General features: G+C 37.8%; 1 pseudogene; it reads left to right on the forward strand.

Moving 5' to 3' along the window:
• Positions 1 to 18,194: 18,194 nt before the first annotated feature.
• Positions 18,195 to 25,543, forward strand: LOC110742120 (annotated as a pseudogene).
• The last annotated feature ends 277 nt before the right edge of the window (positions 25,544 to 25,820 follow it).

The following is a 25,820-nucleotide window of genomic DNA, read 5'->3' on the forward strand; positions in this document are numbered from 1 at the left end:
AAAAGCTTACAAAATTTGTAAAGTACAAAAGTTACAGGAAGCAAAGATTAAGTCTTTATTGAAGAAACAAAAGTATGTATTATAAATTTAGTGTAGCCTAAGTACAATGTTGTAAAGTCTACAGTCATATATCATAATGTCCTGTGCCTTCACATTCACTTACCACTCACTCATTGATCCACCCAGAGAAACTTCTCGTCTTGCAAGCTCCATTCATAGTGAATTCCCTTGCAGGTGTACACTTTTTTTTTTTATCTTTTATACTGTGTTTTACTGTATATATTCTATGGTGAGATATATTTTGATACACAAACACTTAACATTGTGTTATCATTGCATATAGTATTTGGTACTGTGTCATGCTGTATAGGTTTGTAGCATAGGAGCAATAGGTCATACCATATAGCTTAGGTGTGTAGTAGACCATATCGTTTAGGTTTGTGTAAGTACACTCTATGATGTTTGCACAATGACAAAATTGCCTAATGGCATATTTCTCAGAGGTATCTCCTTTGTTAAGCAGCATATGACTGTACCTGTTGTATGCTTTTATGGAAAAATGTCCATTCAAATCCTTTGCCCATTTTTATGTGGATTATTCAGTGTTTTTTATATATTGTTTTACTATTGAGTTGTATGAGTTCCTTATATATTTTGAATATTAATCTAACAGATGTATGGTTCCATACATGCTTTCACATTTCATAGCTTGCCTTCTCATTTTGATGATGTTTTCCCCATGTTATACTAAAACTATTTAGTTTGATATAGTCTCATTTGTTTATTTTTCCTTTTGTTGCTTGTGTTTTGATGTCATATAAAAAAATCATTGAATTCAGGGTGAGCAAGCATTCTTCGATATATCGCCTTCCTTTACATGAATGCAGTGCATTTGTATTGAAAAATAATTATTAACATTAATTTTTTCAGCAAAGAGGATTGATAACCTACTAGAAATGATATTAATTTTTGGTAATGATTTCCCTAATAAATAGATTTTTTATAACATATATTTCCTGATTTTATTATGATTACATTCAGGAGCTATTGTTATAACTTTGCCAAGATTATTAACCATTATTAATAACCTTAGTGTTGCCATTGTTACTCATTTACTGACTGCTGAAAGAACGTGCAACTCTACAAACTTTGTAGTCCAAACCCATATAGGCATATTTACCAATTTATTCCACATAATCCAGTTTAAATGAATAATGTAAAGTGAAATTAATCTTTTAACTACATTCGAAAGACATCATTCATAGATGAAAGTAGATTTACCACTGAAAATACATTTTTTATTACTTGAGGCTAATTCAATCTATCTATAACCCTTCTACTTCTGATGTAATTAAAATATGAAAGAGCCATTTACTATGAGTACCTACAGGGAATGCGAAAATGAAATTGTAAAAGAACACACACAGCCCCTAACTACTTGTTTTTGATAACACTGATTTTTGTTGAAAAAACATATGTTTAGTGTCTAGATTGCTAAATAAGAATGAAATCTCAATTTTTCTGTCTAACCTTTCTTTTTTGTTGTCAGGATCTCACTCTGTTGCACAAGCTGGAGTGCAGTGGCATGATAGTGGCTCACTACAACCTCCACCTTCTAGGTTCAAGCTATCCTCTCACCTCAGCCTCCTGAGTAGCTTGGACTACAGGCGCACGCCACCATGCCTGGCTAATTTTTATATTTTTTGGTAGAGGCAGGGTTTTACCATGTTGCCCAGGCTGGTCTCGAACTCCTGAGCTCAAGCAATCCATCCACTTCAACTTCCCAAATTGCTAGGATTACAGGCATGAGTCACCAATGCCCGGCCTGAATCTAACTTTTGTTGATAAAAATGAATAATATGTGCCATGTAAAGACGTACTGTAATATTGTGATATAAAGTAGTCGTTGCAGATGTTTATTTTTATTCAATATGTATGTACTTCATGTTTGTAAGATGGTGACTCATTATTTATATGTATTTTGGTAATGCTTTTTGAAATTATCTAGTTAGCTGATATAACAGAAAGGAGAAACTGCTTTCCAAATTAAGTATATGTTAAATTCAAAAGAAAGGCATCTTTAAAACAATCTCACGAAGCTTTACGTGATTACTATGGTGGTATCAGGTTGATATATAAACTTAGAAAAAAAATCTACACAGGTAATTGCGTTCATTTGACAACAAAAATCCATTATTAACAATCATTTTACTTTAGTACATTTTTTAATACAGGCATACCTTGTTTTATTCTGCATTGTCTTTGTGCTTCGCAGATATTGCAGTGTTTTTTTGGGGGGAGGGTTGTTTATTGTTCTGTTTTGTTTTTAAATTGAAGGTTTGTGGCAACTCTGCATCCAGCAAGTCTATCAGCACCATTTTTTTCCGTCAGCATGTGTTCACTTCATGTTTCTGTGTTACATTTTAGTAATTCTCACTGTATTTCAAAATTTTTATTACTATTATATCTGTTACAGTGATCTGTACTCAGTAATCTTTGATGTTACCATTGTAATTCTTTTAGGGCATCACAAACCACACCCGTATAAGATGGTGAACTTAATGAATGTTATGTGTGTTTTCACTGCCCCACCAATTGGCCCTTTCCCTGTCTCTCTATTTTCTTGGGGCTCCCTATTCCATCTGAAGCACAATATTGAAGTTAGGCCAATTAATAAATATACGATGGGCTCTAAGTGTTCAAGTGAAAGAAATAATCTGTGCAACACTCACTTTAAATCAAAAGCTAGAAATAATTAAGTTTAGTCACAAAGGCCCATCAAAAGCCAAGACAGGCCAAAAGCTAAGGCACTTATGGCAGTTAGCCAAGTTGTGCATGCAAATGAAAAGTTCTCAAAGGAAATTAAGCATGCTACTCCACTGAACACAAGAATGATAAAAAAGCGAAGCAGCTTTATTACTGATATGGAGAAAGTTTTAATGGTCTAGATAAAAGATCAAATCAGCTACATTACTCTCTTAAGCCAAACCCTAATCCAGAGCAACGTCCTAACTCTCTTCAGTTCTTTGAAGGCTGAGAGAGGTGAGGGGGCTGCAGAAGAAAAGCTTGAAGGTAGCAGAGGTTGTTTCACAAGGTTTAAGGAAAGAAATCATCTCCAAAATTAAAAGTTCAAGGTGAAGTGACAAGTGCTGATGTAGAAAATGAAGCAAGTTATCCTTATTAACTAGTTAGATAACTGATGAAGGTGGCTACACTAAATAACATATTTTCCATGTGGATGAAACAGCTTGATATTGGAGAAAGATGCCATCTAGGACTTTCATATCTAGAGAGGAGAAGTCCATACCTACCTGACTTCAAAGTTTGAAAGGGTAGGCTGACTCTCTTGTCAGGGACAACTGCTGTTGGTGACTTTAAGTTGAAGCCAATGCTCATTTGCCATTCTGAAAATCCTAGGGCCTTAAGAATTATGCTAAATCTACTCTGCCTATGCTCTATAAAAGAAACAACAAAGCCTGGATGGCAGCACATTTATTTACTTCATGGTTTACTGAATATTTTAAGCCAGTGGTTGAAATCTACTGCTCAGGGAAAAACAAAAACAAGAACAGTTCATTTCAAATATTACTGCTCATTTACAATACACCTGGTCACCCAATAGTTCTAATGGTGATGAATAAGAAGATTAATGATGTTTTCATGATTGCTGATATAACATTTATTACACAGTCCATGGATCCAGAAGTCATTTTGATTTTCAAGTCTTATTATTTAAGAAATACATTTAATAAGACCATAGCTGAAATGGTGATGCATCTGAGAGATATGGGCAAAGTAAACTGAAAACCTTGCAGAAAGGATTTTCCATTCAAGATGCCATTAAGAACATTTGTGATTCGTGGAAGGAGGTCAAAATATCAACATTTTGATAGGAGTTTGGAGGAAGTTGATTCCAACTCTCATGGATGACTTGAAGGTTTCAAGACTTCACTGGAGTAAGAAACCTGCATATGTGGTGAAAATAGCAAGATAACTGGAATTAGAAGTGAACCCTGAATATGTGAATGAATCCCTGCAATCTCATGATAAAACTTGAACATATGAGGAAATACTTTTTATAGATGATAAAATAAAGTGATTTCTTGAGATGGAATTTTCTCCTGATGAAGATGCTGTGAAAATTGTTGAAATGTAAACAAATGATTTGGAGTATTACATAATCTCTGTTTTTAAAGCAGCAAAAGCATTTGAGAGGATTGATTCCAATTATAAAAGAAGTTCTACTGTCTTTAAAATGCTATCAAACAGCATCATATGCTGTAGAGAAATATTTTGTGAAAGAAAAAATCAATGCAACAAACTTCATTATTGTCTTATTTTAAGAAATTGCCACAGCCACCCCAGCCTTCAGCAATCACCATTCTGATCAGCCAGCAGCCACCAGCATTGAGGCAAAACCCTCCACCAGAAAAAAGCATATGAATCGCTGAAGGCTCAGTTTATTTTTAACATTTTTAACAATAAAGGATTTTTAATTGAGGTATGTGCATTGTTGTTTTAGACACAATGCTATCATACACTTAATAAACTACAGTATAATGTATACATAACTTTTTTTGGAGACATGGTCTCTCTCTGTCACCCAGGGTGGAGTGCAGTGTCGCGATCATGGCTCACTGCAGCATTGACCTCCTGGGCTCAAGCCATCCTCCTACCTCAGCCTCCTGAGTAACTGGGAATACAGGCATGCAGTATCATGCCTGGAAAATGTTTTTCAGATGTTTTTGTGGAGATATGGTCTCCTTATGTTGCCCAGGCTGGTCTTAAGTTCCTAGGCTCAGACAACCTGTACATCTTGGCCTCCCAAAGTGCTGGAGTTAAAGGCAAGAGCCAGTGCTCTTCGCAGAAACATAACCTTTACGTGCACTGGAAAACCAAAAAAAAAAAAAAAAAAAAAAAAAAAGGTGACTTGCTTTATTGTGATATTCGTTTTATGGCAATGGTCTAAAACTGAATCCACATTATCTCCAGGATATTCCTCTAATAGCAGATATATTAAAGGTATAATATTTCTACATTTTAAAAACTAGAATGCAGATTTCTTTATGAATTTAAGCTGTCTAATGCATTTGTTTGGAATTTAAGTGTTTGGTATATTGTAGAAATTGAGGCACTCTTAATTTGTTGTTAATGTATATACAAAAGCCCCTCAATGTTGTCATCTAGCTCTGAAGGAGTAACAATATAAATCATAATTCATGGTCATACTGCCAAAATAACTTTGCAGAGTTTATCTATTTGTAAACATTTTTTTCCACATTTGGTGAGAAAAAAAATAAGGGTGTTTCACAAGTTGAAGCAAAAAAATATAAAAGGTGAAGCAATCATTTTTTAACTTTGAGATGAATCCTATTATTGAAAGTTCATTGTCATGCGTAAAGTTTTACTCAGTATGTATGTAGCTATGTGTCAGATACACTCTCTGCCTTTCTGCCTCACAGAAATCCATAATCTTGCAGAGCAACCTACCTGTAGACTCATATTTGGATTGTGGCTTGAATGGTGGTGCCACAAAGCATTGAATAGTCATTTATTTTTGGAGTATGTGATGAGAAGGAATAACTGCTTTTGCCAAAGCTTGGGGGAACACAGATATTAAAGAAGACTTTCATGAAGAGGGGTAATTGAGATGGTTCTAGCAAGAATATCTCAGACAATATAGGGAATTCTAGGCATAATGGACACAACATAGAAGTGCATAAAAATAAGGAAAAGGTAGCAAGTGGCATTCAGGTAAGGCTGTAATGAGGAGACAGAGAGAAATGGGAATGAGGAAGTTTATGGCACACTACTACAGAGGATTTATATGGCATTCAAATTAGTTTAATACTAGATTAATAAAGAGCTAATGAGGGATAATATAGCTTCCAGCCATATTCCCTAAAGAATGTTAATATTCTTAGTCAACAGGTACTTTGTGTATAGACTTCTGAAATTTTAGGGGAAACCAAATAACAAGTCCTTCTATATGTTTAATTGCACATTAAATTCAGCATTACTTTTCAAGGATTGATCTGAAATGTTTATAAAGAGCAAGTTTTTAATCATCTTGGCTGGCATGGAAGGAGCGACATCAGAACTCATATTTCTTTTTTTTTAATTATTATACTTTAAGTTCTAGGGTACATGTGCACAACGTGCAAGTTTGTTACATATATATACTTGTGCCATGTTGGTGTGCTGCACCCATCAACTCGTCAGCACCCATCAACTTGTCATTTACATCAGGTATAACTCCCAATGCCATCCCTCCCCCCTCCCCGCTCCCCATAATAGGCCCCAGTGTGTGATGTTCCCCTGAACTCATATTTCTAGAGTAAGGTTTGCTAAACAAATATGTGAACAATAACATCTTTTCCACCTCAGCAAAAATGGGTAGTCAATTCTAATTTGATATTTTCAGTGAGTCTTCCCATCCTTGATGATTATTGTACAATATCCTTCATATCGACTTCTTGCAGTCACAAAGTGAGTTAAATATTGAAAGGGAGAAAAGATTGAAATATTCTGTCAACTTCAAAAGTTGGGAACTCGAGAATGAAGATGCATAATTAGGAAACCATAGTGTCTTTCTTTCAGACTCAAAAAGAATTCTTCTAATTCTTCTAGGTTTCAAGTCGAGAGTGCTGTCAAGCTACATTCCAATATTCTATGTTATATGACGTTATTCATGTGCTCTTATAAAGTCATTCCCCAATTAATAATCTAAATATCGAAACAATATTGCACATCACAGGATTTTTTTTTTTTTTTTTTTTAGAAAGAGCCTTAGTCTAAGGGTGTTGTTTTCATCAGTGATGGAAATAAAGGGTGATTTGTGGCAGTGAAGTTCTGGGGCTGCCTAACTTGCATGTCAGTAATTTAAGAGGCAGAACACAATGACACTTCCCAAATAAATATTCATCAGTAGACATTTATTAGCTACTTGTCATTGCTTAGCTCTATATACTTGGCTCGGTGAAAAGCTTAAAGCAGGGGAAAACACAACATACGCCTGCATAAACTGGAGGAGCTTATGCGCTAACTGGGAAGACAATATGTATATTCACAAAAAAGGCCAGGCAACAAGGTGTTATATATATTATGAGGTAATATAGTACAGATGATCCTATGGAAGTTTACATAGCTTTATGAGTTCCTCTATTAACCATCACTTTTCCCCACTGTTCTTCCTTTCATAGAAATAGTGATGATAACCTAGTGTCTTCCTGTAAGGAGACATTGTAAAGATATACTAAGTAACTTTTGGAAAAGAGTTTGAGCTCAGAGAGAAGAAGTCATCAGAAGAGTATAGTGAAAAGAACCTTATCGTAAATCATGGTAGAGTTGGTTATAACAGAAAGACTAATAAATCATTCCTTTGTTTACTTTCTTCTTCTTCCGTATTTGACAATTAAGCCTTTTAAAATTCCTGGTGTTTAAACTGACAAAAAATAACTGTGAATTGCCATGAAACAACCTAATGCACAAGATTTTAAGCATACACACTGCCTATTTTTGGCCATGTCTTTATTTCTAAAAGGGGCCTTTAAAAACCAGCTTTAGCAACAGTCTATAATAATAGAGAAAATCACTAAATGTATCTATTTGTCAGTAATCCTAAGGCATTATTTTGCGAGGAGAGGAGAAGAAGAAAATGGTTTGGTTTTAAATTTTTGAAAGTTCTAAAATACGTTTTTTATTAGGAACAAATATGGGTGTTTATCGCTTCCTTGTTAAAGTAATTATACACTGACTTTTTTCCTTTCCAGGGTGTTATTCAAGGACCTTAGCCTAATATCTCCAACAGTTCTTTTGATTACTCAGGAAGAATGATTTATATAAACAGATATGAAAGTACTGAGCCTGATTTTCTTTGTCAGCTTAAGTCGTGTGTTCCACAGACTTCAGGACTCTAAATGATGTCTTTGAGCTGCATATTTTTAAACCTGAGGGCTTCGGTTTATGTAGACTGGAACTGGAAAATTTCTCTTCCTTTCTTCAATCCTTTCTTCCTTCCTTTCTTCCTGACTTTTTTCCTTTCTTTCTTTTCCTTTTGTAACTCAGATAAAGAATATCCATTTAATCATATTCCTTAGTTTACAGCACATTATTAATCACCAACCGATGTAAAGCCCCTCTTCTGTTTGTAATTCCATCCATCCATCCATTCATTTCTTTTTAACTTTTCTACTTCCATTCCCCTTTAGTCATAGGCAATCATTACAATGTGTATATATAGTGTATTTTTTTAATTTGAGGGCATGCTTTGAACATGTATGTTGTTATTTTGGGTTATGTCTTTGTAATTTATATAAGTGGCATAAATAGCAGTTGTAGGTATTACTGACATAGTACTTTCTATAAGTCAGACATTGTTCTAAACACCTTTTTATGTACTGACTTATTTAATCTTTGCAATAACCTAATGATGTGGGTACATTTTTTTTCTTTTTAAAAAAAATGATAATGGTTGTGTTTAGGACCAAATAAATCTACATCTGCTTAGCAGGATTAATTTGTTTTCAAACAATGACTATGTCTTTAAGAGTTCTTCCCTTAAGTAAATTCGCTATTTTTTATTATTATTTGTTTTCTAGCTTTATGAGGGTATGATACCATATAAATATATGTTTTTAAGGTGTATGATATGATATTTTTATATACTTTTACGTTGTGAAATGATTCCCTCAATCACGTTAATCAAACTATCCATCACTTCACAGTTATTTTACAGAGGTGAGGTTGAGAACATTTAAGATATACTCTCTTAGCAAATTTTAAGTATACATTATTAATAGCTATAGTTATCATGGTGTTCATTAGATTTTCAGGACATACTCATTTGATAACTGAAACTTTAGAAGAGGAAACTAAGGCACAAATTGGCCTGTACCACACAGCTAGAAAGTGAAAAAGCTGAGGTAAAAACCCATACATCTGGCTTTGGAATCCATACTTTTAATCACTAGTCAAACTGTCTCTTGCTACTCTATCTTTTTTAATTGTTTTACTAAATGCTTTCTTGAAAATTCATGTATCTTGCTATGTATACAGCTAATTCATTCTTTTTGATTTCTGGGAGGCCTCTTTTGTAGGTTTCAGCAACTTTTTGCCTTAACTCTCACCAATGTTTCCAAGTCTATTGTGAGTACACTAGCATCTATGAGTCTGCACAGAGAAGGAGATCAGGATGAGTGTAGCAAAAACGGTGGTAAAAAAGTAATCTACAGGTATGTGTCAGTTCCTGTTCGGTCATATTTCTTAATTTTACCTAAGTACGATTATCCCTTATAACAAACTATTTGAAAATAGGGAATTTCTGGTAATTTGTGCACAGCTGAAAAAAATCTGAATTAGTTTGCCAGGGCTGCTATAACAAAGTACCACAGTCTGAGTGGCTTATAGAACAGATATTTATTTTTTTCATGGTACTGAAGGCAAATTGTCCAAGATAAAGGTGGCCACAGTGTTGGTTTCCTCTGAGGTCTGTCTTCTCAGCTGGTCGATGGCCATCTTCTTCCTATGACTTTAAATATCCTTTCTTCTCTAAGTGTCTGTGTCATAATATCTTTCCTATAAGGACACCTGTCATATTGGATTACATCCCATCCTAATGACTGCACTTTGACCTAATTTCCATTTTATAGTCCCTATCTGCAAATATGGTCACAATCTGTGGTACTGAGGGTTAGGACATCAATCTATGATTTTCTTTGTGGCATAAGGAGATAAAATTGAGCCCATAACAACGGCTAAGGGACATAGTGAGACCTTGAATTGACTATGTGTTAAAGCTAATGTTTCTCTTAGGAAAACATAAGAAGATTATTTTGATAATTATATACTGAGCATCTGTTATATGTCAAGAACTAAGATAAGATACCATAGAGTGAAAGTTTGGTGAACAAGTACTTTTCAGATGATGAAGATGGCTAAATGGTGCTGTTATTACCTAGGAAGATGTTAGAGTCATATTCGATAGCATTTTCAAAGAATATATTTTCACTTGGTGAGACAAGCTTATTGTAGACATTCTAGAAGGCAGATCATCATTTCTCTCTGATGCCATATTTATTTAAAATCAGGCTTTCTTTCTCCTTCTACTCCTTCGAGATCTTTTTAAACGTTTCCTTATGTGCCATGTTTACTACAATAATACTGATTCCCAGTCCAATGTCACACCCTTTTATATCACTTACTATGGCACTGTTCGTTTACCAATTATCCTGGTGATAGTTGATGAATTCATACGTGCCCCAGATTATACTTGAGCTCTATATGAACAGAAGCACACTGTGTCCAGCATCTGTAAGGTAAAGAGATGCAAACATACACCATAGATCCAAAAGAGCAAAGAGTGTGAGCAAAAGGCTGAAGTTAATATTCCAAGACAGTAAACTTTCATAGCATTTAATCTGTTTCATGGTTTGGTATTTCTGAAGTTAACAGGAGCCATAAACAAGAAAGAAGAAGGAGTTTTTTGTGTGCTGAGGGATGAATTAGAAATAATGTGAACAAAGCAGAATACCTCATAGTTGTATATTCCATGTGGAATAGTCAATTTGGTATTGGCTTAGTTCTTCAGCTGAGTGGACTGGTGTGTTGAGACAAAGTCCTACATTTCTCACAGAATGGTATCCCCATATGTTTTACTGGATTCATGATTGTTGAAATGTCCATGGAATCCTGACTTTCATAATTGAAAAAAAATATATGCACATACAAAAAAATACCAATGCCCAGTTGAATTATTGATATTAAAGCTATAAAACAGGTTATTCTCAACAGAGTAAAGCATTATTTTTTGGTTTTGTTATTTCCTGCCAAATTATAAAGAATGGATATTTTGCTTCTAACTTCTCTCAAAGAGGATATACTGCATTGAACTACTTTTGCTAACACTTAGTGTAACTGTATTCCATTTAAAGAAAAGGCATGGAATAAATGTTTTCCAGCTATGCAACATTTATAATATGACATGATTTTAAATACAAGTAGTGCATTATCTGTGTGTTGTTTTAAGAAAAAAACTCTTTAAATAAACCTAATAATGTTTTATACATCTCAGAACTGGCTTGTTTTTAAACCCAACCATTGGCTTACTGCCTTTCATGCTACAAAAATGCTTCTTCTGTAATAGATATTATTTTTTATGTAACCTTGATTTAAAGGAAATGTAAACGTTAAAAATATTTAAGAATCAAAAATATTTGAGTTATTGAAGAGTATTGTTAAACTTTATATGAAAATTATATTGGAATTGGGCAGAAGGAAGTTGTAATTAAAGGAGCATTTAAATAAAAATAAAATGTCTTAGTTAGACTTGTTATGCTTTATATTGCAATTTTTATCAGTAATACTTTATAGGTATGAGATAAGATAACAATGATTTCCACCAGGGATACTAAACACATTATCAATAATTATTTTAAATGTCTGAATTCAGTAAAAATAAAATGTATAAACTACCTGAAACATGTTCAAGCAAGGAAGACATTTGTAACTATTCTCATTCTAGCCTTTAACACTTATTTTAGTATCTAACATACCTACTCTCTAGGGTTGGTAATACCCCTAGAATGGATTAACTGTTATGATTGTTTAAATTGATTTTTCTGTTTATCAGCTCTTATTCAGCAAATGGCAAGTTTGCTGACATAGCAGTGTACCCTAGATTCATTCTCCCAGATTCTATCAGCCCTCTAATTCAGTGCAGGTCTATCACTGGCGGTTCAATATAAGGAACTTAATGCAGGACTGTAAAACTTCTAGAAATTACATTAAGGACTTCCTTTGATTTTGAGGATTTCGAAGGAAACAACTAGATAGGGATAAAACACAAATAGCCTCATTTATTCTTTGAAGACATTTTTACATGATTTTTACCCATGAAAATAGGAATGTATTAGAAGTTGGAATACTACTGCGCACATGTAACTTTAACATTTCTGAATGGCTTTTCAAAAAGGTTGACTTCTGCATATGGTTTGTTTCTTATTCTAAGTTTCTTAATTCAAAACAATCAATTCTCTTTCATTTCTTTTAAAAGTCTGCTTTGATTAATAAAGGCTACAAGTTTTTCTACCCTATGGATTATCTTTACCACCATTCTTCTATGCCCATCTTCTCAACCTTACATCTAGACCATAAGGAAGACAAATGTTTATATTAAAATTTGGATTCCCCTTACTTTTCTCTTTTCTGTAACAGATAATTGAAAATTGTCAGTAATAACATGATATAATGGACTAAGTGTAACAAATTCTTTAAATGTCTTTATTTTCATCTGAAGTGAGAAAGAAATGCTGTCTTTTCACAGTTATTCCTAACATGTTTTTTTCTGATTCCCTCAAGCCTACTCCAGAACTTTTGCTAAACTGTCATGCCTTCTTACTTTCAATTTCCTCCTTTCAACTGATTTCCTCTCTTTGGCATATAGAAATACACAGGACTGCCCACATAGAAAAGGCTTTTCTCAAGTTACTAATTCCCTTAAACTAGCAATTTCTTTAATCTACTGCCCTAGGATCCTCTTTTCTCTCATCACTAAATTTTTTCAAAAGTATTCATTCAGTTCTAGCTAACTACCCTATTTTATTCCCCAATCCACTACAGTACTTTTTGTTCCAATTACTTTACAGAGACTGTTAAAGTCACCCTTGACTTCCTTTTTTTGTTGTTTGGTTTTAAACCAATGACCTCTCAATTGCTAAATCAATTGGCTCCTCAGGTAACTTCCCTACTTCTATCTTGAGCAGTTGAGCAGTTGACTAAAAAAAAAAAAAAAAAAAAAAGGTATTTCTATCAGAAAGTCCACCTCTCATACATTTCATTTCTTTTCAGGTTGCCACTTTCAACTTCCTCTCCTACTATTCCACCTTCCCAATCTTCTTTGCTGACCTCTTTTTCTCCAACCGTTACATGTTAATGTTTCCCAAAATTCTTATGTTTGGCCATCTCTTTTTGTTCTCTGTGTTTTTCCAAGTAAATTAAACCATGCAAATGATTTTATATACAATTTATGCAGAGATAACTTCACAATCTGTGTCTTTCAGCTTGATATGTATTTTAGACATATACTTACACAAACTTACTAGAAGTATTCACGAGGTACTTCAAGCATAGCATACCTTAAATTAAGCACATTATATTTACTCTTAAATCAAAATCCATTTTTAGTCCTGTATTCTGCATCTTGTTCAATTACATCTATTTCTTCCCCTCTCAAGCTCCTAGAGTTAATATTGACTCTTCACTACCCTTCAATATCCACATCTAGTACCTCATCTAGGTCAATTATGCCTCCAAAATATCTTTTAAGTATTTTTATCCTGTCCAGTCCTACTTTTAGTAACTTACCATTTCTCCACTGAACTCTTTATGAAAATGCCCTCATTATTGGCTTTCTTTAACTTTTTCCCAAATATTGCCACAGTTATATTTTTAAACACAATTAGGGTTATGGGACTTGCCTACTTGGAGTACATGTATGTAAAGCACTGAGACAATAGTCTTCAAATCTGGGGTCCCATCCTTCAACATGTCTAATTACACTTGCCATATAATAAATATATATATATGTGTGTGTGTGTGTGTATGTTTTGTATATACCATACATATTATGATATATAATATACATAGATAATAAATAGGTTATATTATATATAGACATAATATATATATACATATTTAGTCATTTTCACTCGTTCTTACCACAGAATTCTCAAAGTATTGGAATTTCCTGAGTGACACAAATGTCTTTTGTTATTTGCAACAAACATCTTTTTACCATACCTGAGTTTATGCAAAAGAAGTGACTCCTAGTGATCCTAAGATAGCTTCAAGATAGTAGCTGGTTGCCAGAGGAACCAAACACATGATTAGAAATTGCAACTTGCAGCCTCATCGTCCATACCCTGTCCAGGGAAGAAAAAAAGGCTGGAGATTGAGTACAATCACAAGTGGCCAATGATTTAATCAATCATGCCTACATAATGAAACCTTCTTAAATATTCTTGAACAACAAAGTTTGGCAAGCTTTTGAGTTGGTGAACATAATGATGTGCTGAGATGGTGACAAGTCTAAGAGAGGGCATGGAAACTCTTCACACCTCTACTCCGCCATACTGGCTCAATGCATTTCTTCTATTTGGTAATTCCTGAGTTGTAGCCATAATAATAAAACTTTAATCATAAGTATAGCACTTTCCATTGTTTTGTGAGTCATTCCAGCAAATTATCAAATATGAAGGGGTGACAGGAACCCGTACATATATAGTCTGTGTGCTCTGAAGTAAGATGGCCCCTGGGACTTGCAACTGGCATTTGAAATAAAGCCAGTCTTGAAGGACTGAAGCCTTGAGTTGTAGGGTCTATGGTAACTCTAGGTAGTTAGTGTCAGAATTCAATTGAATTCTGGAAAAGCCAAGTGGTGTCAGAGAATTGAAAATTTTGTTTGAATAACAACATATTTGAGGTCAGAAAAAAAAAAAAAACAAAAAAAAAAAAACATTCCTTGCTAGAAAAATCAGATTGCTAAAAGGGGTCTGACCCATGGAAACATGGTTTGAAACAAGAAAGGATGAGGAACCTTTGATCCTGGAATGAGTTAAGACTTTTTGGCTGTTGAAATGAGGGGAGAGGGTGCAAATGTATTTTGCATGTGAGAAAGACATGAATTTGGAGGGCCCAAAGGGCAAAGTGTTATAGGCTGAATTGTTTTCACACAAAACTGAAATGTTGAAGCCCTAACCCACCAATACTTCAGAATGTGACTGTATTTGGGGGTAGAGCCATTAAAGAGATAATTGAGTTGAATGAGATCATATGCATGGGCCTCAATCTAATCTGAGTGGCATAAGAAGAGAAAATTTAGGCAAAGAAAGACATCAGCTGTACCAAGGAAGAGAAAAGACCATGTGAGGACACAATGAGAAGGCAACCATCTACAAGCCAAGGAGAGAGGCCTCAGAAGAAATCAAACTTGGCTAGTACCTTGATCTTGAAATTACAGTCTCTAGATCAGTGTGGTAATAAATTTCTACTGTATAAATCACCTGTTCTGTGTTATTTTGTTATGGCAACACTAGCAAGCTAATACAGCAGGTTATTCTTGAGGGAACAGTAAGTCTTGTGGACTGTATAAAAGCCACTGTAAATCCTGTTTACCCTGGGAAAGGGGCTGTCTGATTCCCACTATAAATTCCAAGTGGAACATTCCAGATAAAGCAGCTTATATGAAAGCCATGTAAGACTGGCTTTATGATGATAGGGATATTCACCCACTGAATATTCTTGTTACCCTGATCATGATAAATTCTGTGATCACAAGGGTCCCTTTTGTCTGAACACCCCATGTAATCTTACTGCTGCAAAACTGAGCAACATTCTGGGAAGCCTTGTTGCATTTTCCATTTCAAGTTTTGCTTATGAGTCTTACAGATACTAATAAAACATCATATTAATTAAGAACAGAATGGAGATAAGCAGAGAAAGAGTCAAGGTACTCATTCCAGCAGGGTGGAAATTTTTAGATGATTATTAAGAATTGGGATGAATAAAAAGGACATTGATAGGATTGAAACAAAGATCTTAACACAGCACTGTGGAAGACTGAGTGGACTAATGGGAGCCCAACATTAAAGGGCCCCAAACAATTCTACTTTATTTACCTGAGTTTGGAGGAATTAAAAAATCTGGAAGGCAAAGATTATAAGGAAAAACCCACCCTGAAATTGCCAGAGGCAACAGTCAGACAAATTAAAGATAAAGATTGACCAAAGGGCCAGAGTCTCTTGGCTTGACCTCTTGGTGAGGTCCCCAAAGCCTTACATACATGAGTAAGTAAAATGGTAAGAGAGTGGAAAAGAGAAAATTTTGTTACTCTGGGACATGGGAACCTCATATACCCTGGTACCAAAATCCATTGGTTAAGTCGAACATTGGTTAACATGACTTTATGTGAAGGAGTCGTATTTCCTTTACTTGAATGTTTTATGGGAATAGATATTATGTATGACTGGGAAACACTTCCCCTATCTTATACTGTGAAACTGAAACCTGTTTGATAAAGCCTTAATGGAGGCTCAAGTTAGGGACATATGTGTTGATGGAATTAAAGTGAAAGTTCAGATGAAAATTGATGTGATATGGATTGGTTTTGTCCCCAGCCAAATCTCATCTTGAGTTGTACCTCTCATAATTCTCACAAGTTGTGGGAAGGACCCAGTGGATGAATATGACCTGGTGGGAGATAATTGAATTATGGGAGTGGTTCCCCCCATACTGTTCTCGTGGTAGTGAATAAGTCTCATGAGACCTGATGATTTTATAAGGGGTTTCCCCTTTCACTTGGCTCTCAGTCTCTCTTGTTTGCCACCATGTAAGATGTGCCTTTGACTTATACCATGATTGTGAGGTCTCCCCAGCCATGTGGAAGTGTGAGTCCATTAGACCTTTTTTTCTTTATAAATTGCCCAGTCTTAAGTATGTCTTTATCAGCAGCATAAAAACAGACGAATACAGTAAATTGATACTGGTAGAATGGGGTGCTGCTGTGAAGATACCCAAAAATGTGGAAGTGACTTTGGTACTGGGTAAGAGACAGAGGTTGGAACAGTTTGGAGGGTTCATAAGAAGATAGGAAATTGTGGGAAAGTTTGGAACTTCCTAGAGACTTGTTGAATAGTTTTGGCCAAAATGCTGATAGTGATATGGACAACAAAATCCAAGCTGAGGTGGTCTCAGATGGAGATGAGAAACTTGTTGGAAAATGGACTAAATGTGACCCTTTCTATGTTTTAGCAAAGAGACTGGCAACATTTTCCCCCTGCCCTAGAGATTTGTGGAACTTTGAACTTGAGGTAGATGATTTAGGGTATCTGGTGGAAGAAATTTCTAAGCAGCAAAGCATTCAAGAGGTGACTTGGGTGCTGTTAAAATCATTCAGTTTTAGAAGGGAAACAGGGCATAAAAGTTTGGAAAATTTGCAACCTGACAATGTGAGGAAAAGAAAAACCCATTTTCTGAGGAGAAATTCAAGCCAGCTGCAGAAATTTACATAAGTAACAAGGAGCCAAATCTTAATCTCCAAGACAAGCAGCGGGAAAAATGTCTCCAAGGTATGTCAGAGACCTTTGCAGCAGCCCCTCCCATCACAGATCTGGAGGCCTAGGAGAAAAAGAAATGGTTCCCTGGGCTGGGTCCGGGGTTCCCCTGCTATATGCAGCCTAGAGACTTGGTGCCCTGTGTCTAAGCCACTCTAACCATGGCTAAAAGGGACCAAGATACAGCTTGGGCCATGGCTTCAGAGGGTGCAAGCCCTATGTTTTGCCAGTTTACACATGGTGTTAAGCCTGGGGGTGCACAGAAGTCAAGAATTGAGGTTAGGCAACCTCCACCTCGATTTCAGAGGATATATAGAAATGGATGGACATCCAGGCCAAAGTTAGCTGCAGGGGCAAGGCCCTCATGGAGAACCTCTGCTAGGGCACTATGGAAGGAAAATGTGAAATACAAGTCACCACGTAGAGTCCCCACTTGTGAACTACCTAGTGGATTTGTGAGAAGAGGGTCACTGCCCTCCTGACCCCAAAATGGTAGATCCATTGAGAACTAGCACCATGTGCCTGGAAAAAGCCACAGACAATCAACACCAGCCTGTGAAAACAGCCAGGAGGGAGGCCATACCCTGCAAAGCGACGGGACAGAGATGCTCAAGACCTTGAGAACCTATTTACTGCATCAGCGTGACTTGAATGTAAGACTTGGAGTCAAAGGAGATCATTTTGGAGCTTTAAGATTTGACTGCCCTGCTGAATTTTGGACTTTCATGGGACCTTTAGCCCCTTTGATTTGACCAATTTCTCCCATTTGGAATGGGTATGTTTACCCAATACATGGACCCCCAAAGTTATCTAGGAAGTAACTAACATGCTTTTGATTTTATGGGCTCATAGGCAAAAGGGACATGCTTTCTCTCATATGAGACTTTGGACTGTGGACTTTTGAATTAATGCTGAAATGAGTTAAAACTTTGGGGGACTGCTGGGAAGGCATGATTGGTTTTGAAATGTGAGGATATGAGATTTTGGAGGGGCCAAGGGTGAAATGATATGGTTTGGCTGCGTCCCCACCCAAATCTCTTCTTGAATAAGACTGCTCATATTTCCCACATGTTGTGGGAAGGACCCAGTGGGAGATGATAGAATCATGGGGCCAGTTTCCCCCATACTCTTCTTGTGGTAGTGAATAGGTATCATGAGATCTGATGGTTTTATAAGGGCTTTCCCCTTTTGTTTGGCTCTCCTTCTCTCTTGTCTGCCACCATGTAAGACATGCCTTTCGCCTTCTGTCATGGATTAGTTAGATTCTCACAGAAGCACACAATTTAGATCCTTCACCTGTGCAGTTCATAATGGGGTTCATGCTCCTATGAGAATCTAATGTCACCACTGATCTGACAGGAGGTGGAGCTCAGGCAGAAATGCTGGCCCTCCACTCACCTCCTGCTGTGTGCCCTGGTTCCTGTAACAGACTGGACCTGTACTGGGTCCATGGTCAAGGGGTTGGGGACACCTGTTACAGTGAGTGCAGCTATATTGCCTAGTGATAAAAATAGCCCACTAGTGGGACAGGATAGGATTGGGACTTGGCTGCTTTTTCAAATTTCTTTTTCTTTTGTCCCACTGATCGCAAAACCCATGCCATTACCTCTCTGACACTATCCCTGCTATCCTAGAGGTTTTAGTCATACAAATAAAATAAACATTATTTTGTGCTCTCATAATATTTAGCCATGCCTTTTACTTAAAGAATTTCAGAAACTGGCCTTAGGGGATCCAAATGTCCAACTAAGATTGCAGAGTGTCCCACCTCTGGTAGGAATGCTGAACAATTGATTTACAACTTTGTTGCCACTAGCCACATCACTAGGTGGCCCATTACTCAAGATAACCATCACAACAGGATATGCTGACCCACATACCCTTCCTCTCATGTGCTTTGCCCAGCCTAGCTTGCATACCCTATCCCTGATATAAATTCCCTTCTTTGCTTCATAAAAAAAAAAAAAAAAAAAAAAAAAAAATCCCTATAGGCTCATTTCGGGGAGCCAACTGGGAAATCTTTGCACCCCCTCTGTTTCCCTTACCCTCAAGCACAAAACCCAAAAGACTTGTCTGGAAAAACTGCTTGGCCCTGTGTTAATTTCCATTATTTGGGGAGCCTAAAAGCCTGTGGTTTTTAACACTAGCTCTATACCAATGTAAATGTAACCTATCGAAGTGGGAGTGGATTGATGGGAAGGTATTTGCTTGTAGTAGTATTGCTGCTGGAAATCAAGACCAGCACAGTGATCAAACGTAATGTCTCTTCCAAAGGTAGAAAATTCTGGGTACAAATGGAGAAAAGGAAGAACAGTAGCTGAGGGTAAATGAATAAATAAATGAGATATGTGATAAATTCAATATTAGATTAACACTTTGAAAAAGGTACAAAGCAAAAGATAATACTGTCTCTTAGCTCATTTATACCAGATGCCTGAAAGGGTGAAGGCATATACTACTGAGACTACTTCTGCTTTTTGAATCTCTCAATATCAAATGAAAGCCTGCAAACTTGACTTCCCTGCCCTAGTAGACAATGCTATACACTATAAAGATGGATTGGTCTAATCATTAATGATGGAATAGCTTCCAAATGTGTCAGTAATTTTTGATGTTTATAAATCTTTTCTCATAAGGTATCTGTGGTCACAGGTCAGGGTGTTGCCCGTGCTATAATAAAAAAAAAAAAAATGTACATTTGGTCTTTGTTCTGGTTCCTGAGCTCTTCAAACCCTTGGAATTTCCTGCGTGATGGGAAGGGCTTTTGTTAAACCTGAATTTATGCAAATAGGGTCACTCTCAGCGGCTTCTAGGTAGCTTCAGAAAAGGACTGCATGCCAGTGGAACCAAGCACAGGATTGGAGAGTTGGAACTTTTAGCCTCATCGTACCCCCAACATCCGGGGTGGAGGGGACTTGATGATTGAGTTCAATCACCAGTCACCAATGATTTAATCAATCATGCCTACACACTTCATTAAATACTCTTGAACAGTAAAGTTTGGAGAGCTTCTGGGTTGGTGAGCACATCAATGTCCTAGGAAGGTGGTATGCCTGGAGACAGCATGGAAGCTCTGTACCCTTTTACCCCCACCCCTCCATACTTTGTCCTATGCATCTCTTCCATTTGACTGTTTCTGAGTTTTATCCTTTTTGATATTACTATAATCATATTATACATATATATATCATATATACAAGTAGTATTATACTCTTATACTGAGTTCCTGAGTTATTCTAGTAAATTATCAAAGTGGAGGAGTGGGTTCCAGGAATTCTTGAACTTCAAGTTGATCGATCTAGAAGTGTAGGCGGCCTCGAAGACTTGTGACTGGCATCAGAAGTGAGGGCAATCCTCTGGGACTGAACCCTTTCCTTGTGGGTTCTGCATTTAAGTTGTTGCTATCATAATCAAAAGACATTGTCCTTATCTTTTGGGGTCTGTGTAAACTCTGAGTGCTTAGTGTCATAATTCATTTGAATTTTGGGACACCCAGTTAGTTAGTGTCAGAGAATTGAGAATTTTTAGAATGACAATGTATGCAGTGTCTGCTATGGTCTCAATCTTTGTCTCCTCTCAAAATTTATATGCTGAAACCTTAATCCCCAATGTAATGGTCTTTGGAGGCAGGGCCTTTGATAGTAATTAGGGTTTGACTAAGTCATGAGGGTGGCTGTCCCCTGAGTAGATTAGTGCTCTTTTAAAGAAATGAAGGGACCAGAGGTTTCTCTCTTTGACATGTAAGGACACAGTGAGAAGGCAACTGTCTGTTAACAAAGGGAGAACACTCACCAAGAACCTGACAATGGTGACACCTTGATCTCAGACTTCTCACTTCAGGACTCTGAAAAACAAATATTTGTTGTTTAAGCCACTCAGTCTATGGTATTCTGTCACGGCAGCCTGAACCTACTAAGATGGTGTCAGAAAAACAACCAACCAAAACCAAAACAAAATGCTAAACAGGAGACTCGTTTGTGCACTATGTCCTCAGTAGAAAGAATGCATGGGTTCAGGAACCAAAGAGTAGAATCAGCAGTGGCCTCACTTATTGTCATTTCTAATGTCCCTCTGGGAGACTTTGTATTTTCTGTCACTGCAACTTTGGGGTTTGTAGAGAGACAGAAACTATAAAGTGGGCACACTTTTGCTGTGTGCCAATAAGTTATAATCTACAGCTGCTACCAGGACACTTTGGACTCCTTGTGTTCAGAGAATAGCAGGGTGGAAGAAAAGCTATTATTTTTAACAGGGGTAATTCACCCTGATTGCAGGGGTGAAGAAGTAGGACTACTCTCACACAGTGGGGGCAGGGAGAATTATAGTTGAAATCCAGATGATCTATTAGGGTTTCTCTTGGTACTTCCTTGCCCCACTATAACTGTGAATGGACACATGCAGCAATCCCTACTTGAGCGGGATGTGATTACTAGGGGCTTAGAATCTTCAGGCATGAAGTTTTGATTCACACCATCAGTGAAGTCCCAAGACCTGTTGAGATGAGAGTTAAGGATGAGGGTAGTTCAGAATGAGTAGTGGAGGAGGGAAAGGATGAAAACCAGTTGCAGCCCCGAGACAGATACTCTAGTTTGTCCCACTAACTTCCCTCATCTAATTGTCTCACCAAGAAGAGAGGTTCAAGAAACCTTTAGGGGAGCTGCTATATAAATTTGTATGGAGAAGTGCATCTGTGCAGTAAAGTACAGATGGTGGACTGTGGCATCCATGGAAGTGTGCTATTCGGATTCTCCCTTCAAGAGAACCTGCTGCAGAGAGAATGGTTGACCAAAAAACTGCCACAAATTCAGATCCGCTGTGGTGCTTTGCAAAGGCCATTTTCCCTCTGGAAAGTCTCCAGCAAATAAGTGAGCATAGTGGAGGTACCAGAGTCAGGCCATTTCTTCTCGATTCAGGACTTCTCTACCAAGTAATCTTTGCTCAGGAAATCCCATTAGGCATGACCAAGACTTTCTTTAATGTACTCTGAATCTTTTTCAACCCTCTAATTCCTTCTTCCCTCTTTTCCTTCACAGATGTCAGTCCTGCATTGCAGACTGAAGGTTCTTCGTACCTATTCCTGCTCCCTCTTTATTTTTTAATTATTCAAAGATATTTTCCAGAATTAATCTCTTGTATAATTAATTCTCTCTTGGAATCTCTTAGCAGAAGATCAAAAGTGACATATTGTGTAATGCAACAAACACTGCAACCATTTTGAACTGTTTCAGAAGTGCCATGCTTTTTCATGGTACTATGCCTTTATATACCTATTATCTCGTGTTTTTGGCATGTGTCTACCTCTTGCCTTTCTTCCCTGCTTGATAAACCATTAGAAACAAAAATGTCACTGGGGATTTAGTGAAAGCAGATTCAGGGGAATACTTTAGCAATAAGCTAGATTGCATTTCATTTTAGTTATAATAAATGACTGGAAGATTATCTGTACAGAGAGTGAGTATATCGAACTCTGCCAACATGTTTGATTTTTAAGGACAGGAAGAAGGAGTAACTATAGGAAAATGTCAAGTTATTAAATTAAATATAAGGGATAAAGATGGGATAACTGATGGAGGAAGTTTGATTAGAATGAAGGAAAAGATGGGCTTTAGAACTGAGGTAAAACTATTGACTTTATTAGAATATTATATTTTTTCATGTTATATAAGGTAAGAAAGCAAGAATGATATGGGTTTTGATAAATTAGTGAAAAAGTGAAATTTGAAGGAACTTAAATCTGATGTTGTCTATGTTCCTGGTCCAGGCCTGGCTTCATGAGGGTGAAACCAATTGAGTAGCATGGTTAAGGTTGCTATATTGAAATTCTTAACAATTTTATCTTTGAATTTATGTTACATTTTAAGCTTGAGATTTCAGCTCAAGTGTAGCCTGGCCTCTTGTCAACCTTACCACCTCCCTAGGATGAGTTCTAAGCTACCAGCTTTCTGCCCCTGCTTCCATAGGTTTCAGGTGTCCTCCTCCCTCCTGACTATATCTTTCAACCACTGTCATCATCTGCCTTAGACAGTGATCAGGCTGCATTGCCTTTCAACCCTGGCAGAGGACTGGATAGGATCATAGATACATTTGTAGTTGAGTTCATAGTCACAATACTTTTGGACAGGGCAAGACAGAGGTCATCCTTCCCATAGTCTGGCAGTGCTGTGGCACAATGAGCAAGTGGTAGGCCTCTTGCCTTTCTGTGTACCAAACATCTTATCGTGTGAAACTTGCAATGCCTTGGGGGTTCGCTATTCACATTGGGTGGGAGCTGCAGGCTGTGAAAAGAGAAAGAGAGATTGACTTCCCCACTCCTTACATGCATTTCCAATTTTCACTGTGTCCTGAAAAGTATATAGCCAGTTCTAAATTGGTGAAATAAGAAGTGATATTATTTTATGAGAATGAGGGACAAAGTGGTAGAATAGGGAGTCTCAGGAAAGTGTCTATGGTCTATGGTAGCTTCTGTGCATGTTAGATAGAAGGTACTTTGTTGATTATATTAAATGATGCTTCAGTCACGATACCCCGGATCTTCCCTTAGAATAAAACAACATCAGTCCACAAAGTTTTTAGAGTAACCTAAGAAACAATCACAAATGTGACTGAATTGTTAGTTGATCTTGTTTCTAAAACCTAACTCTCTAAGTGTTGTCTCAAAATGAACTATGAAAATTATGTTTCCATGTTAGTTAGATGTCCAGTTTAATCATGGGGTGGAACCCAATACTCTCATTTACCTCCACGAATATCCCATCCTGCAAGCACAGCAAGGATGACGTGAATAGACTCTGCTGGGTCTGCGCCTGCCACCTGTGCAGGGGCCAGCAAGACCCCTAGAAGCAGTTCATATGTGACGAATGTGACATGACTTTCCACATCTACTGCCTGCGCCCGCCCCTCAGCAGCATTCCCAGCGAGGAGGAGTGGTACTGCCCAAGTGCAGGAACCACACCAGCAAGGTGGTGCTGGCGGAAGAGAGGCTGAGAGAGAGCAAGAAGAAGGCGTAGATGGCCTCAGCCACGTTGTCCTCAAAGCGGGACTGGGGCAAGGGCATTGCGTGTGTGGGCCCCACCAAAGAGTGCACCATCGTCCCGTCCAACCACTACGGATCCATCCCAGGGATCCCCGTGGGCACCATGTGGCAGTTCTGAGTCCAGGTCAGCTAGTCTGGAGTTCATCGGCCCCACGTGGCTGGCATTCACGGCCAGAGCAACTACAGGTCATACTCCCTGGTCCTGGACAGGGGTAACAAGGACGATGGGGATGAGGAGAATTTTTTCAGATACACGGGTAGTGATGGTTGAGATCTTTCTTGCAACAAGAGGACCGCGGAACAGTCTTGTGATCACAAACTCACCAACACCAACAGGGCTCTGGCTCTCAACTGCTTTACTCTCATTAATGACCAAGAAGGGGTTGACGCCAAGGACTGGCAGTCGGGAAAGCCTGCTATGATGGTGTGCAGCATCAAGGGTGGTAAGAACAGAAAGTACGCCCCCACCAAGGGCAACCGCTATGACTGCATCTAGCAGGTGGTGAAGTAGTGGCCCGAGAAGGGGAAGTCCAGGTTTCTCCCGTGGCGCTACCTCCTGCAGAGGGACGACGACGAGTCTGGCCCCTGTACGAAGGAGGGGAAGGAATGGATCAAGAAGCTGGGGCTGACTATGCAGTATCCAGAAGGCCACCTGGAAGCCCTGGTCAACCGAGAGCGGGAGAAGAACAGCAAGAGGGAGGAGGAGGAGCAGCAGGAGGAGGGCTTCGCAGGCCCCAGGGCAAGCAAGGGAAAGTGGAAGCAGAAGTAGGCAGGAGGTGGCCAGAGCAGGGCCGCGTCTCCTCACCAGACATCCAAGAAAACTAAAGTGGAGCCCTACAGCCTCACGGCTCAGCAGAGCTGCCTCATCAGAGAGGACAAGAGCAATGCCAAACTGTGGAATGAGGTCCTAGCTTCGGTCGAGGGCCGGCCAGCGAGCAGCAGCCCGTTTCAGATGTTCCTGAATAAAGTGGAGGAGACGCTCCAATGTATCTGCTGTCAGGAACTGGTGTTCCGGCCCATTGCAACAGTATGCCAGCGCAAGATATACAAGGACTGCCTGGATAGATCCTTCTGGGCACAGGTGCTCAGCTGCTCTGCCTTTCTCTATGACCTGGGCTGGAGCTATGCCATGCAGGTGAACCAGCCCCTGCAGACCATCCTCAACCAACTCTTGCCTGGCTACAGCAATGGCCGGTGATCTCCAAGCACTTCTCCACAGGCATTTCGCTTAAAACGTGTGGGAGGGCTCTTTCATCGGCCCTGATGTTGTTCTTAGTGGGCTTAACTTAAACATGTAGTGTTTCCTTCCTTCCCTAAAAAGGTTTGTTTTCCTTTTTTTATTTTTAATTTTCCAATCTATACATTTTCACACATTTTCAGGAATTTATGTATTCTGGCTAAAAGTTGGACTTCTCAGTATTTTTTTTTTTTTTTTTTGTAAACATAAAAGTCTGCAATTTCTTGACAAAACATAAGATTTTTTTTGACAATTTTTATTCTATAAACTATGCTTTGATTTCTTTTTTTTTCTTTTTCTTTTTCTTTTTTATTATACTTTAAGTTCTAGGGTACATGTGCACAACGTGCAGGTTTGTTACATACCTATACATGTGCCATGTTGGTGTGCTGCACCCATTAACTCGTCATTTACATTAGGTATATCTCCTAATGCTATCCCT

Source organism: Papio anubis, chromosome X (assembly GCF_008728515.1).
Source record: "Papio anubis isolate 15944 chromosome X, Panubis1.0, whole genome shotgun sequence".
In the NCBI taxonomy this organism is placed as follows: domain Eukaryota; kingdom Metazoa; phylum Chordata; class Mammalia; order Primates; family Cercopithecidae; genus Papio; species Papio anubis.